The sequence below is a fragment of the Oryctolagus cuniculus genome, chromosome 11 (assembly GCF_051225735.1).
Source record: "Oryctolagus cuniculus isolate XC-2025 breed Fujian yellow rabbit chromosome 11, ASM5122573v1, whole genome shotgun sequence".
Taxonomy (NCBI): Eukaryota; Metazoa; Chordata; class Mammalia; order Lagomorpha; family Leporidae; genus Oryctolagus; species Oryctolagus cuniculus.
In genome coordinates, this window is record NC_142877.1 from 86,149,710 (window position 1) to 86,152,288 (window position 2,579).

Here is a 2,579-nt window from a genome sequence, read left to right on the forward strand (position 1 = left end):
TGATCAGGTCTTTATTCAAGCTAAGTTGTCCAGAATTCCAAAATGATCTGACATCTATGCCATAAACACGTTGAAGAGTGTGTCCAGCAGGTGTCTTGGCTTCTGGGGCAGGTTTCTTTGCCGGCTTCCTTTGAGCTGTTGGCTTCTTGGTGGTTGCAGCTAATTTCTCCACCAGAAGCTTCTCCTTCTTGACACCAGCAGCCGCCTTTGCTTTCTTCCCTACCCCAGGCTTCCTGCCTGCAACTTCTTTCTCCTCCGATTTGACTGATAGTACCGCTCTTCCCTCTTCCATCTGGAGTTAGTGATTTCTGGCCTAGCAAAGAATGGTATTGTGGCATATGGTCTTTGCCCGTGGGTTTGGACGCTGCAGTGAGTCTTCTTGCAAAGTGCTCTGAGGGCTCCTCAGATCTCTGGGCTTTTCCTGGATTCAGTGGCAGTATCTCATTTTGCCCTTGCCAGCACTCATTTGCTGAGAGGCATAAACCTTTCTGGTATCATCTCATGCCTTAAGTTTCTTATTGAACACAGCTGCCTCCTTGGTTTTCTTGTAGCTTTCCACTTTATCTTTGTCCACTACCGGAAGTACATGGACTTCCTCAATATGATCACCATTTCATGGATGGTGCTGTCAAAGCTGACATAGCCAGTGCAGACAGATGCCTTATAGTTTATGGGTTGTGTTCCTTCCATGATGCTGGGGGTGCCAGGTTTTAGTTGGTTCAAACGCACAAGCTCCTTGGCACATATCTCCAAAACGCCCTGGCCAGATTGGTGAGTCTCACCACCTCAGCCTCTGAGAATGTCAGTCTCAGCTCTGCCAAGACGTAGCACTGGTCTGATGACCTGCTAACTGACTGATGGCATAGGGCTGTTTGTTTCAGCTGGTACGAAAAAGTACAGATTTCTGGGTGAATGAGAACCTTGAACACAGGTAAGGACGCATCTTTGCCAGATGATTCCTGCTTTTCAGAGTACACTGATATTAATAGACGAATACGTGTGATGCCAAGGAGAGAAGGCCGTACTCCCTTCAACTTGGCTGCTCCCATAGAAAAATGCCAGAAATTTTTGAAATTCATGCATAGTTCTTTCATCATATGCATTTTTCATGAAATTTTTGCAGACCCTCCTATATATGTGGATTTAAACATCATATATCAAAATAAACATTTTTTAAGTCCCTTTTCCACAAACTTTTTATCATACCCTTCTGTAATTTCACTAACACCAGTATTTCTGTCTTATTTTGTGTTAGACTTAATTTCCAAAAAATTGGTGTTTCAAATATATGTGTGTTATGAGGACAGTGGTTAGATTAAGTGTTCAGTGTGTTTTCATTTGCTTATCCTTCATACTAGACGAAGTGCCTGTCTTAATGACCCTACACTTTGACAGGAAGGGAACAATATAAACAAAATAAGTACATCCCAACTCAAGTTGCAACTTTTGTTGAGGAAAATCAAAGCTGGCTACAAGATCAGAAGATGGCAGACTCTGTTGTTATAGGTGGTTGAACCCTACAAGTCCTTTCCAAGCTGGTACTTTAGAGCAAAGACCTGAGTAGAGGCATGTGCACATCTTTGTGGAAGAATGTTCTAGGCTATGGGAAGAGCAAGCGCAAAGTCACTGGATGAGTGTCATATACACTGTTTATGTGATAGCAACAAGGCTATGCGGCTGACATGGGAAGAGAAAGAAGAAAAGCAGAAGGTAATTACGTTAGATAGTAGCCAGGCTCCAGACCATCAATAGCATCATAAGTACCTTATACTTTATTCTAAATGCAATGGGAAGTTATTCGAATGATTCCAGCTCTAATAGCCTGATTTAAACTTTAGAGTTGTCATTCTAACTCTAATTCTATTCTATGGTATGGGATGGTTTTATGTTGAAGTTCATATATTGATGTGCACGTTAATATAAGGAAAATTTGAAGAGACAGGGACAGAGACAGAGAGAGGGAGAGGGAGAGGGGGAGGGAGAGGGAGAGAGAGGTACAAGAATTAAAGGAACATATGCTTTGGGTCTGTAAGAAGAGATTGTCAATGCAGTACATAAATAGAAGTTTTGACCTTAGGAATAGAGATGGTTCATCCATTGTGATAGATAAGTAAAAGTAAGCCAAGTACTTGAGTGCAGATGCAGGTTAAGTTTTTAGTTTTGGTATTGAGAGAAGAAATTCTCTTGTGCTCTCATCTATTTTCTAGTGAAATATGAAGAAAAAGAAGTTAGTGGGAACTAATGAGTATTATTTTTGATTGGAGAATAAAATGACTAGGAAAATATGAAAGAACTACTTTGGGATGATGACAGTCTTTTTTTTTTAAACTTACATTTTTAATAATATATTTTCTTAAAAACTTGGAGCTGGGATAAGTGGCAGAGGGAGGAGGAGCCCAGAGCTTTACCCTTCAATTACCAGCTGCCTAGGGGGAGGGGCATCCAGCCAAGCCCCGTGTAACTTCTTGAGTCCCTAAGAGTTGTGGGTACAGACAACCCAAGGCTTCAAGGGGGTAAAGTCAGGAGGACAGGGAACCCGGAGCTTGGAGTGACGATGGAGACAAACACCCTGGGGTGGG

The 2,579-nt window shown here is 42.0% G+C and overlaps 1 pseudogene; it reads right to left on the reverse strand.

The window, feature by feature from the left end:
- Positions 1-427: 427 nt before the first annotated feature.
- LOC127491189 (large ribosomal subunit protein uL4 pseudogene) lies at positions 428-1,079 on the reverse strand (annotated as a pseudogene).
- Positions 1,080-2,579: the final 1,500 nt, after the last annotated feature.